This window comes from Pelodiscus sinensis, chromosome 1 (genome assembly GCF_049634645.1).
Source record: "Pelodiscus sinensis isolate JC-2024 chromosome 1, ASM4963464v1, whole genome shotgun sequence".
In the NCBI taxonomy this organism is placed as follows: domain Eukaryota; kingdom Metazoa; phylum Chordata; order Testudines; family Trionychidae; genus Pelodiscus; species Pelodiscus sinensis.
Window position 1 is genome coordinate 142,095,702 of NC_134711.1, and position 13,234 is coordinate 142,108,935.

At 45.8% G+C, this 13,234-nt stretch overlaps 1 protein-coding gene across 4 annotated transcripts in view; it reads right to left on the minus strand.

The window, feature by feature from the left end:
* Positions 1-13,234, minus strand: part of STXBP5L (syntaxin binding protein 5L) — a 456,584-nt gene that overhangs the window by 365,670 nt on the left and 77,680 nt on the right. The window lies entirely within an intron of this gene.

Genomic DNA, 13,234 nt, shown 5'->3' on the forward strand with positions numbered 1-13,234 from the left:
GGTTCACTCACGCTGCACTAAGCACAAGAACTACCTTGGCAATTACAGAGTTACCAAAAGCCATTTCAGCCCATAGCGTAACAAGTTATTCAGCCCATGTTAACAAGTTATTCAATGAACCACTTGTATGAAAGTTATATTCTAAAACACCTACAAAACATTAAATTCAATCTATGTTTTATAAAAATAAGATAATGTGTTCCACAAAAAAGGCCCCAGGGACCATCGTGGCAGACGGAGTTCACTGAAGCAAGCAGAGCATGTTCCAGCCAAGTTCCCTTCCCCAGCAGACCCTGTAAATTGATGGTTATGAGAGATTTGGCATATTGCCAGCTACATACCATTCTGGGAGTCCCTACATACACAGGGAATCCTCAACTAGCTATTCAAACCAGCTTTATTTATTATGGATTAATAGTATTATTATTTAAAGTGCTGTGACAGACATCAAGATGACTGCTATGGGATGAGGAACTAGCCGAAAGAAGAGCAAAATTTTGGTCCACTGGAATCACTGGGAATTTTGACATTGATCAGAATGGGACAAGAATTTGACCCATTAGTAGTAAAGCACAATGGTGTCCAGTGTTCAATCCACATTATCCCATTAAACCTTGAGCCTGGGTACATTAACAAGAGCCACTGTTTCCCTGAAGTAGGAAAAATGGCAGACAAGAATTGCACCCCTAAGTGATCTACAACCCCTCCTGGTCAATGATTCCTTGCTTTCACAGGCCTTGGGAGGTAGGCCGGTCCTTGCCCACAGACAACCCGCCAACCTGAAGCATATTCTCACCAGCAACTACACACTGCACCATAATAACTCAAACTCAGGAACCAATCCTTGCAACAAACCTCGGTGCCAACTCTGCCCACATACATACACCAGCAACACCATCACAGGACCTAACCAGGTCAGCCATACTGTCACTGGTACATTCTCCTGCACATCTACCAACGTAATATATGCTATCATGTGCCAACAATGCCCCACTGCTATATACATCGGCCAAACTGGACAGTCCCTACATAAAAGAATCAATGGACACAAATCTGATATTAGGAATGGCAACATACAAAAACCTGTAGGGGAACACTTCAATCTTCCTGGGCACACAATTGCAGATCTAAAAGTAGCCATCCTGCAGCAAAAAAACTTCAGGACCAGACTTCAAAGAGAAACTGCTGAGCTACAGTTCATCTTTAAGTTTGACACAATCAACTATGGATTAAACAAAGACTGTGAATGGCTCGCTAACTACAAAAGCAGCTTCGGCTCTCTTGGAATTCACACCTCCAGATCAGCTGCTAGAAATGGGCCTCATCCTCCTTGATTGGATCCACCTCGTCATCTCCAGCCTGATCCTGGCCTGCATATTTATACCTGCCTCTGGAAATTTCCACTACATGCATCTGACGAAGTGGGTCTTTGCCCACGAAAGCTTATGCTCCTACACTTCAGTTAGTCTATAAGGTGCCACAGGACTACTCGTCACTTTTACCCCTAAGTGAGACACACAGTAAAAGAAGATTGTGAAGATCAAGACAATTTTACTAAATAAAATTTCCTAGCTTTTCTCTTCCTGGACCATTCCTAAATCTATCACAAGCATAGATGATAGTATCTTGTACTGATTACTAGTTCAATTTCGGTTTATCTTTGTATAATTTTTCCTGTGAATACAGTTAAGATTAAATTTATTTGCACTGTTTTTTCTGTGCTTGTATGGAATTATATTAATATGTTAATGCACTTCAATCAAACAAAAGGTTTCATTTAAAAATTGTGCTTTCAAGTAGTTAAACCATTTAACACAACAATTCTGCTGCAACTGTACTGAGACTGCCAAAAGGGGGGAGGGCGTGTCATATACAGTCAAGGTACTTGATCAATGCTAATCAATGCCTCTGAAAGATATTCCAAATCAAGTGCGGTGACCAATACATTAACGTCAATGTTCTGGTCCAAACCAAAACCTCAAGTTTGGAAGCTATGACAGGGGTGGGCAAAACGGTGGGCAAAAGGGCCTCCGCAGGCCGAATCTGGCCTGTCAAGGCGGTGGATCCAGACCACGGAGACCCTGCTGCTCCCCCGCCCCCAAGCCAATTAGGGCCTGGGGTCAGGGGACCGTGCAAAGCCTCCTCCCACCCTGCCAGGAGCACATGGTGCTTTGAAGTGTCATGTGCTGCTCACAGGGTGGGGGTAGAGGGGAGCTGAGGAGGCTTCACACGCTCCCTCATCCCTAGACCAATCAGGGCCTGGGGGCGCTGCATGAAGCTTCCTTTCCCCTGCCCTGACTGTGCAAGAAACCCACGGCACTTCAAAGAGCCACACACTCCTCACAGGGCGGGAAGAGGCTTCCCGCACTTCCCCGCCCACAGGGCCAGATGTGTGGGGGGAGCGTGCCAAGCCTCTTCTAGGGCATGGATGCCTACTGGGAAGGGGGAGGGGGGCAAAGGGACTCCCCTACCCCCAGACCAGGGAATTCAGTCAAGTATGCTGTTCTGAAGAATGTGGTTTCAGATAGAATATGGGAAGGAATATGGACTCGTTTATGTGAAATTCTGACTTAACTTTAGGTAAGAATACTGGTTGGGGTTGTAGTATGACTCCCTGAGGTGTAATGACAGAATAGGGAGGTGTCACCGATAGGGCTGCCAATTCTCCCACCCTGAGTGCTGAAGTTATTGTCAGCAAAAATATAACCTTCATAGTTAGAGTGGGTAAATCACACATGGCTAACGGTTCAAATGGTGGTCACATTAAGGTATCTAGGATCAATTCCAGATTCCACAGATCTGGGGGTTGCTTGTGGCATGGGAAGATAATGACCAACCCTTTCATGAATCTTCTTGTGATAGGGTGCGAGAAAACAATATAGCCATCCACAAGTTGTCGAAAAGCCGTGACTGCCGCTAAATGGACCTTCAGAGAAGAAAGTGTGAGGCCCAGGTGTTTGAGGTGGAGAATGTAATCCAAGATGGATTGCAGGATTAGCATGTTAGCGTCTAGCTTCCAGTCCAAGCACCAAGAACAGAACTGGTGCCATTTGTGCAGGTAAGCGGTACGCATGTTAGATCTGCTACTATGTAGGAGAACATGCCTGACAGCCTGCAAACAACTCATTTCTCCTTGTTGGAACCAATTAGGAGCCATGCTGTGAAAGCGAGGCAGTCTGGCTGAGGATGTAGCAGGTGCCCGTGGTCCTGTGTCAGTAGATTGGGTCTTCTGGGAAGATGAAATGGGGGATGGAGTGACATGCAAAAAGGTAAGGAAACCACGTTTAACATGACCAGAGGGGTGCCACTAATATCACTCTGGCTCCCTCCACAGCTATCTTCTCTAGAACCCTTGAAATTAAAGGAATGGGAGGAAACACATATAGGAGATGACGACACCAACTGAAGAGGAAAGCATCTCCTCTGGATGCCAGACTGACCGATGTCCGCTTTTGAACAATATTGAGGGCACTTCACGTTGTACTGAGTGGGGAAGAGGTCTATGGATGGATATCCCCAGAGGTTGAATAGAATGTGCAGGATGTATCTCCCATTTGTGCTGCTAGGTAAAATGCCTGTTGAGGGCATCCACTGTGGAATTTTCCTCACCAGGGAGGTACACCACTGTAATGGCAACTTTGTGCCCATTGCACCAGTTCCATAAATGTATGGCTTCCATGCACAGGGAACAGGACCGAGCCCCTCCTTGCCTGTTTATATACTATACTGTTGTCATGTTGTCCATGAGCCTATGCACCACGCAGCCACGAATAAGACGAAGGAAATGTTTGCATGCATTGAAGACAGGTCTCAACTCGAGAAGGTTTATATGTTGAATGGACTCCTTTGCAGACCACCGAGCTTGGGTGTTTGTCGTGGAGATGGGCGCCCCAGCCAAGTAGGGATGCATTGATTGTGATCTGCATGGATGGTTGGGGTAGGTAGAAAGTATCCCAGCCAACATATTGCAGGGAACTGTCCACCATGTTAACAATTCCTTGACCATGCGTGGCGGCACCAACACCATCCTGTGTACATCACGTTTGTGCGGCATGTACACTGCGGTCATCCAATGCTGGAGGCATCGAAAATGCAGTCTTGCATGTGCCACGACATATGTTGTAGCTGCCATGTGCTCCATGAGGTGTAGGCAAGTAAGTATGGGAACCCTTGGACTGGTGGTGAGAACTTGAACAAGGTCTCGAATAGCATGGAACCTGGTGGTGGGCAAGTATGCACACGTCATGACTGAATGGAGTCAAGCCCCTATAAATTCTATGGACTGTTGAGGTGTCATGGATGACTTGGGAACATTGATTATAAGATCGAATATCTTGAATAGTGCCCATGCCATGTTAGTGACACAGAGTGCTTCATCGAAGGAAGACTTTCTGAGGAGACAATCGTCTAGGTAAGGGAATATAATGATTTCCAACCATCGGAAGAATGCCACTACTACTGCCAGTGTTTGAGAAAACTCTGGGAGCTGAAGTGAGGCTGAATGGTAAGACCATGGAAGCGCTCGGATCCTACTACGAAACATAGAAATCGCCTATGTGCCAGATGGATAGTCACATGGAAGTAGGTGTCCTGTAAATTGAGGGATGCACACCAGTCCCCTTGGTGAAGTGCTGGAATAATAATTGCTAACGTCACCATCTTGAATTGCTGTTTGCGGAGGTAATGATTTAGCCAACAAAGGTCCAAAATTGGCCTCCAGCCCCCTGACTTCTTTTGAGTTAGAAAATAGTGGGAATAAAATCCCCTCCCTTTGAATTCCTCTGGTATTCTCTCCACTGTGCTGATATCCAGCAGAAGAGCCACCTCTTGTCTTAGGAGGGAACACGTGAGAGGGGTCCCTGAAGAAGGATGGGGAGGGAGAAGTAGGAAGAGGGGGCGAAGTGAATGGAATTGTGTAGCCTGATGTGATCAGCTGCAGGACCCATTGGTCTGTGGTTATAGCAGCCCAACAATGTTGAAACGGCCTTAAACGATGGTGAAAGTCTCGTGGTGATGTCTCGGTCACTTGATATTGGAATGGCTTGCAATCCCTCGATCGATATGTCAAACCTGCTGCCTGGTGTTTTGCTGATTGGATGACCTGTTGGCTTGCGGCCTCCATCTCTGATGACACTGCCTGGAATGCTGCTATTCGTAATTTCTGAACTGTGGTGTTGAGTAAGGGAAAGGTCTTTGTCTCTGGTAAGGCGTATATCACTTGCGACGGTAGGGCAGCATGTACATTACCCGAGTGTAACACCTGGTCAGTTCTCAGCGAACAGGCTGTGTCTATCGAAAGGCAGATCCTCTACCTTCGATTGAAGCTCCTTTGGCACTGTTGCCATGCGGAGCCATGAGGCCCTGCACATGACCACTGATGTGGCTGTGGTCCGCGCCACCGCATCTGCGGTATCAAGGGCAATGTGCAGTGCCGATCAGGAAGCCATGTAACCCTCTTGCACAACAGCCTTGAGTACTTGACGCTTAGTGTCCGGTAAGTGTTCGAGGAGGGGAATTAGTTTTGAATAATTATCAAAATTGTGGTTGGCCAATAATGCTGCATAATTGGCCACTCTCAATGTTAAAGTGGCCGATTAATAGACCTTCCTCCCCAAAAGACCTTCCTCCCCAGATGCTTACTATCCTTGTCTCCAGAGGTGTTCTTATATTGTGGCGCTTTGGCTCTTTGTTTCACCGCGTCAACAACGAGGGAGTTAGTCTGTGGATGGTTAAATAAAAACTGCATACCTTTTGCCAGTACTTTGTGTCGGCCTTTTTATTTGTCACTGGAGTGGAGGCGGGTGTTGTTGGCCACTTCTAGGATTGCCTCGTCAAGTGGAAGAGCCACGTTTGATGTTTGCAAGGGCTGCAGATTTCTTAGGAGATGGTTCTGCTTCTGCTGGACCTCTGATAGCTGCATCTTTTGGCTGTCAAAAACCCTTCTAAACAGCTCCCGAAATTGGCATAAAGTTGTCCATGGGTGAGGAGTCTCCAGGGAAGACAGCATCATCAGGTGAAGAGGAAGAGATGTCTGCAGGAGAATGGTCTTGTGGTTCATCTCTGTCTAATAGCTGTCTCTCTTCTGGCTCAGACTGATGTGTTATGGTTGGATGGTTTTCAGTAGGTGTGAGTGGCCTCACAGTAGAGGGAGAGGGAGAGAGAGTTTTGTCACTGGTCGCGCATGTCCGATGATAGGATGGTGACTTGCATGAAGTATGGTCCGGTGAGTGTGAGTAACGACTGTCATGACAACTGTGTCTATGCTGATGGTCATAGTAGTGCGGGGAGTATCTGTGGTGATGGCTGCGTCTGTAAACAATCAGTATCTGGAGCTGGTGTAAAGTGTAGGGGACCTCAGTGATCTGGATATACCCCGTGAGAGCACCGGAGAGGGTGACGGATAACGGTGCTAATGGTACTATCTGGGAGAAGGAGAGGTACTTGGTGAGTTCTGGATGGAAAGTGGCCTGAATGGATTGATGGAATCGGAGAAGGTGAAAGTGGTTCAGGAGAGAACGCAACCTATTCCGGACTTGGCGATGGGGTTGGTAGCTTGTGTATTTTCCGACGCGCTTTGGTCGGTGCCAGAGAGTTTTGTGTTCGTGATGAGGGAGGTGTTGACGTGGGAGTCGGTGCTGTCTGGGAAGTTGCGCAGGATGATGGTGCCATGGTCGGGCAGTGTGCTGGTGCCGAATGGTTCGTCAGTGCCGGGGCAGGCGGTCTGTGTGACCGTTGCTGGCTGTGCTGTCGGTGCCAGGCTTCGTGCCGAGACACTCCAAACCTGTTTCTGTTTGTCAGGTCAGCGAACTGTAGTTGTGCCCGAAGTGCCTGGCTTATCTCCTGTGCTCATGCAAATTGATGGCAGGGAGCGAGAGAGAAAAGGCCTTCTTTTAGAATGCTTCACCTTTAGAGGTAGTCGACACTTGGCTGCTGGTAACGATTGTGAAGGGGTAGGGAAGTCCATTTGCAGCTGAAGCGCCTTATCGAAGAACAGTATTATCAGCTGCATCTCCCAGTCTCGTCACGCTCGAGCAGTAAGCTTCGAGCAGTGGGGACATTTCTGTGGACTACGTCCCTCGCCCAAGCACGTTATACACAATGCGTGCCCGTCAGACGTAGGCATCAGCTCGCGGCATGTATCACATTTTTTAAAGCCTGCTGATCCTGGTATAGCATTGTGAAGAACATCCTTGTTTTAACCAAACGTGCTGAACTATTATATACAACTACTAACTAACAACTAGGTGACAACTGCTAACTGTTTACAATTTTTTTCGTCTCTCGATTACTGACAGGTTTAATATGAGAGGGAGCTTTCTCCATCTGCGCCTGAAGACGGTTAGGAGGAACTGGCGGGAGCTGGACTGCACCACCAGAAACGGCGCGAAAAGCCATGAGACTACCGCTACACATGCACGATCTGGCAGACGACTGCTAAAAGATCTCTGATCTGCAGCACTGGGACAAGCCCGACACCAACAGTGGAGCACCCACAGGGACACTACTCAAAGAAGAATATCCACTTTCTATTCGTGGGTTTCCACATACGCGGATGTGAATGTGGCTATCTGTATCTAATTTTTGCAAATACAGATGTGGCTATGGAAGTTTGTATCCATTCTGGGCTCCAATGTTCTGATACCTGAGCCATGGCCAATGGATATGGGGCAGGCAAAAAGAGCATTTCAAAGATTCCCTCTAAGCCAACATGAAGTAGGGTGGTTAAAATCCATGTAATTAAGTCACTATGTAACCACTAAACATTTCGGCAATTACAGCGTTACAAATGGGGTGGCAGTTGGCTCCCCAGGAAGTGGTGCACAGGTAGCTAGTTTCCCCAAGATTACTGGCTCCAGCCTGCCCTTCTGCCCCCCTGTACAACAGCTTCTGATGTGCAGGGGGAAAAGCACAGGCAGGAGCTGGTATACACAAGGAGCCATCTTCTGTCCCATGTTGCTGCCTCCAATACAGCCAGGAGCCGGCTTTTAAGCCAGCTCCCTGCAGGCATCAGGAGACTGCATGTAACGTGAACGTTAACCAGTGAGCCTAGGCTTATCAGTTAATCATGTATATAGTTACACTTTCACATCCCTAACGGAAACTAGTACAATACTGACAAATTCATAGGAGAACCAAGCCCTCAGCTGACTAAAATGGAAGAGGATCTTGTGTCAGGGATCTCAGTATTTTGAGATCCAACAGGAAATGGAATAAAGGGAAAGTACATGCTACAGCCCAGTTTAACAATCCAGATCTTCTCATTCCACTGGAAAAGCCTGTCCTACCTGTGACAAAATGTGTAGATCCCAGGTTGGTGGTATTAGCCAGCTGAAGATTTAAAAGCATTAATTGGCAATCATTTTACAGAAAGACCACCATCCTCAAACTCCGATGAATCGACTACTACTACTATTTATTATTAATGAGACTATTTCAGTAGGGACTACCTGTTCAAATCCCTTCTCCTCATCACACAGAGAGAAGGACTGACCTGGAGTCTTCCATATTCCAGATGAGTATCATAACCGCTAGGCTAAAGATTCAGAGGGAAACTATTACTTCCTTTTCCTCACCTCTGTATTATCTTATTTAGAGTTAGAGGTGCTCAGAGATATCAGACCTGCAGGCTAACACATTGGGAATTAAGTGTGAGGTAGGTTTCCAGGCACCTGCCTCAGGCATCATCATGTATCCACAGCGGTAGAAACATAGGTACCTAGGAGACTTCTACAGTAAAAATATAAGCACCAGGTGAGTGGGGTTTTTGTGGATTGCAATGGAGCATGAAACTGGGACAAAGAGGAGCATACATTCTGGCAAATCAGATGTAAAAGTATAATTAGGTAGGTCAAAAAAGAATTTGGAAAGCAGAAAAAGACACAAAAACTAACAAGGAAAAAAAATTGTAAGTACATCAAAAGCAGAAAGCCTGACAAACAATCAGTGGGCCCATTGGATAATCAAGGAACTCAAGGTGAATTCAAGGAATACCAGGCCATTACAGAGAAGCTAAATGAGTTCTTTACATTAGTCTAAGCTGCAGATGAGATCAGGGAGATTCACACAACTGAGCCACTCGTTTTAGGTTACAAATGTGAGGAACTACTGCAGAATGACAATAGTAGGTTTTGGAACAAATTGATAAATGAAACAGTAATAAGTCACCTGCACCATCAGTCACTCGAGAATTCTAAAGGAACACAAATTGATAGCACAAAGTAATATCTAAGGCAGCTCTGGGCAAAACACACCCTCAGTGGGCTGGATACAGCCCACCAAGCCACTGGATCTAGCCTGCAGATGCAGCAAGGAGCCTCAGGCAGACTCCCCAGCTTGCCCCGCCCCTGCACACTGCTCAGAAAAGCAGCTGCTGAGCTGTTCTACTAACTGTGAGCGGGAGGGCGGGGTGGGGAGAAGGAGAAGGACTGGTGCTTCACGTGCTACTCCCACCCCCAGAACAATCCCAGAGGCTGGTTTCTGACCAGTGGGAGCTGCCTGTTTGAAGAACAGGCAGCACACAAAGCACCAATGTCCCCCTTCCCTCAGGCTCTTAGTCACAGATGCACATGGCCCCTGCAGCCTATGCAGGGATGGGGAAGGCTCCTGCCTGAGAAATGTGTTAGGCTGTTGGCCAGGAGTCACCCAGGTAAATTTCCTGGATAGACCTTGCCTCTGGCACCCCAACCCTCTGCCCGCCCCCCACTCCTACCCCTCTACCCCACATAATGCAAACCTTCTGCCCCTCTCCTGAGCTGATACCCCCTCCCAGACCCAGCACCACAATCCCCTCCTGCCCTAGGTCACAACCCAAACCCCAGCACCACAATTCTGTGCCCCAGCAATTGAAAGTTCTGCTCTCCTATTTGCATTTTATCTGACTCTTATTGATCACTTCAGCAGCTCCTCTGATTGTCCTCTCCTCTGCAGTCACTCTAGGCTGCCTGGAGGAGTTCATGCTGCTCTGCTCTGGGGCAGGAGTGATACAAAGAGATTGGGCCTCCAAATCCAGTTTATCTTGCCACACTCATAGATGAATGATTTGATGAGGAAGAATCAACACAGCTTTTGAAAAAGTGGACCACAAACAAAATACAAGTGAACAGTGTGACTACTGGGAAAAAAAAAAAAAAGAGCAAGCAACCAACCATCACTCGTAGATGTATTAATAGAAATGCTATAAGCAAGACATGAGACATAATTCTTTGGAGTCATCCTGGACAGTTTTCTGAAAACATATGCTCACTGTGCATGGGAGTCAAAAAAGCTAATGTTATGAGACATTAGGAAAGAGATAATAAAACAGAAAATATAATATTTTCTAAAGCCATGGTTCTCCCACACTTTGAATACCATGTGCAGTTCGGGTCTCCACAGCTCAAAAAAGATTTACCAGAATAAGAAAAAGTATAACGAAGTGCAACATAAATAACTAAGGGCATGCAACAGCTTTTGTATGCAGAGAATTATGTGCAGATGACTGATAGGTGATATGATAAAGGTCTATAGAATTATGAATGGTGTGGAGAAAGTGAATAAGGAAGTGTTATTTACCCTTTATGTAACACAAGAACCAAAAGTCACCCAATGAAATTAAGAGGCAGCAGGTTTAAAATAAACAAAAGGAAGTACTTCTTCACAGAACACATAGTCAACCTATGGAACTCATTGCCAGGGGATGTTGTGAATGTCAAAAATTCAACTGGTTTTGAAAAATCAGGTAAATTCATGGAGATTAGGTTTCTTAAAAACAATTAGCAAAGATGGTCAGGGACTCAACTCCATGTTCTAGGTATACCTAAACCTCGACCTGCTAGAGGCTGGGATCAGATGACATGGGATAGGTTACTTGATAAACTGCCCTGTTCTGTTAATTCCCTCTGAAGCATTTGATGCCAGCCTCTGTACTAGGCTAGATGGACCGTTGGTCTGACACAGTATCACCATTTTTATATTGTTAAATCCCTTTGTGAATCTGGGCTCTGGTCCATGATTAGGGTTCCTAAGTGTTAGGGCAGGAATAATAAGTTTTTGGCTGCCTGCAGCTACCAGTTTGGGTTAAATCAGTACAGTACTTGAATTTATATATTAATGTCAATTACTGTAGGGATAATGATTTTGCATCATTCCTGTTTATTGGCATGCAAGTTTAGTATACTATTGCAGTTAAACTAATTTTTGCAAGAAGATAAACCTGGGAAGCTGCAGAGTAAACTGTTTTTTCTCCAATCTCCAGGGATTTTAAAAAGCCAATTATATGCAATATAATTGGAATGAGGAACTAAGAACAACTTTTCCTTATGTCAAATGTTAATTTGTCTGCATATGGGGTGTATTCCCCAATAAAGAGAGACAGGCAGGCAATTTAACATTTAGAATCTGAATACAACATAAAATCCATACAATATATGAATGCTTCAGGCCCGTAATTTTGCTTTGGAACTTGCATGGTTTACATAACTATTTGTATGATTAAGCAAGAGAGCTTTGGCCATCAATTTCTTTTTAAAGGATGATAGAATTTAACAGTTAGTTTATAAGTGTATTTAAATACATCTTTCATTCAATTTTTTCATGAAGTAATTTGTCAGGCAAATTAGAAATTATCAAAACTTCCCCCAAAGAATAATAAACAACTCCTATCCCCTAAAAGATTTCATTAAGGGACTTAAGGTTAACAACAAATGCAGAACTCTAATTAAATTTGACAAACCTCTTACAGTCTCCCTCTCTTAAAAAATAAATATAAGAAAAGCTCCAATTGAGCTAGATAAAAAATATGATTTGCTTTGAAAACAAAAACATTATTAAACATTTAAAAACATTTACAAATTGCCAGTTATTTTAGTCTCACATTTTCTAGTCTTAAATTAACAAAGTAGAAATTTTGCATATGTGTTTAATTAATTTCCTTATTTTATTAAACTTTTACATAGAATGTTTTTAATTGAAAAGAGTTTCAAATGCTTATCTAAAGACCTAAATTATAAAGTCCAGTGCCTCTAACATTCTTATTATATGAACACCACAAATTGAAGCTCAGTGGTTGAGCTCCAGTCTGAGTGCCATTAAACACTCCCTGAGCCCGTTTTTACCCCAAGTCAGGTAACATGGGCTGGTTTTGGGTGTTTGGTTGCAGTGTAAACATTCCCTTAAGGCCAGGCCCACCACGGGCTGAATCACCCCCACCCATGGCACATTGTTCCAGTCGGACTGGAGCACCCCCTAAATGCTGCAGACATCGCCAGGCTGGAGCAACCCCCTGCTCAAGGTAGCAGCATGGGGGGGGGGGACAGGCGGAGCTACTGCTCAAGGAGTGGGGGGGGGAGGAAAAGGTTTCCAAAGAGCCATCCTCCCCTACCCTCCCATGCTGCTGCCTTAGTTACAGAGGCAGCAGCACAGGGAGTGAGGGGTGTAGGCAGGAGCTGGTACACATGGGAAGCCAGTTTTCTGTATCAGAGGCAGCAGCGCAGGGGGGAAGGTAGGAGCAGATACACGCAAGGAACTGGCTTTTAAGCCAGCTCCCATGCATGCTGGCTTCCACAGAGTCCCCAGCCCTGCTGCTGCCTTTGATTCATACATACTGGCTCCCCATGTATACTGGATCCCACCAAGCCAACTACCCACCCTATCTCTGATACAGAGAAAGTGGGGGGGGGGGGGGAGGAGAACAGGAGCTGGCTCCCACCTTTCCCCTACTCCCAGCTTGTAAAATTTTCAGCAGATACACATTTGCACAAATAAACACATTTTAACATGACTAGTTTCCATATATAAAACTTACTGAAAAAATTACCCAGCATTGACCGTGTCTGGCCCTGGTCAGGCATGGAGCCAGGCATCCTGATGCTGGTTTCTCTCCTGTTGGCTTCCTCCTGGTGCTGGGGTATATGTGGGTGGTGCATCCCAGCCACCAGCTTTGCCCTGGGGCTGGTGGCTCAGGGGCGGAGGGGACCACACACTCCAGCTGCCTCTTCACCTCAGGGCCGGTCTGGGAGCAGGAAGCTACACAAAGGTCAACAGCTGCTCCCCAGGGTAGGCAAGGCTACTAGGTGCTGCTTGCCAGTGACTCCTGGCTAGGATGCTTGCTGTCCCCCTGTGGTCATTCAACAGTATAACTGTCTCCTGTTGGATCCCTCCCTTTCCATTTTCTGAGAAACAATTGGATTCTAAGCATATCTTTTTGTCCGGGCACAACCAAACCCTGATCTTGCTTTAAATTAGGATAAGAGGAAGC